Source organism: Penaeus monodon, chromosome 23 (assembly GCF_015228065.2).
Source record: "Penaeus monodon isolate SGIC_2016 chromosome 23, NSTDA_Pmon_1, whole genome shotgun sequence".
Classification (NCBI taxonomy): domain Eukaryota; kingdom Metazoa; phylum Arthropoda; class Malacostraca; order Decapoda; family Penaeidae; genus Penaeus; species Penaeus monodon.
This window is the reverse complement of record NC_051408.1, coordinates 2,816,960-2,817,213: the sequence shown is the minus strand read 5'-3', so window position 1 is coordinate 2,817,213 and position 254 is coordinate 2,816,960. Positions and strand designations below refer to the sequence as shown.

Below are 254 nucleotides of genomic sequence, written 5' to 3'. Positions count from 1 at the left end.
CACGATCGCAATAAACCAACCAACGAAAAGCTAATCGCCACCTACCCGGAAAATAGTCTCCAGAGACTAGCAGAGGGAGGCATTTCCCATCGGTGACGAGGCTGCTGAAGATGCTGTAGGACACGCAGTTCACGGTAGTGTTGAGGAGCAGTGGGCGTGGCGAGGAGGTGGGCACGCACGTAGGGTCAGACCACGGCCAGACGCCCTTGGTCAAGCCGCGGTTGTCCATCTGGGGGAGGGGGGAGGGGTATGGG

At 59.4% G+C, this 254-nt stretch overlaps 1 protein-coding gene across 1 annotated transcript in view; it reads right to left on the bottom strand.

Annotated features, from left to right (window-relative positions):
- LOC119588339 overlaps positions 1-254 on the bottom strand; it is a gene marked incomplete in the record, with an annotated part of 14,967 nt that overhangs the window by 5,972 nt on the left and 8,741 nt on the right.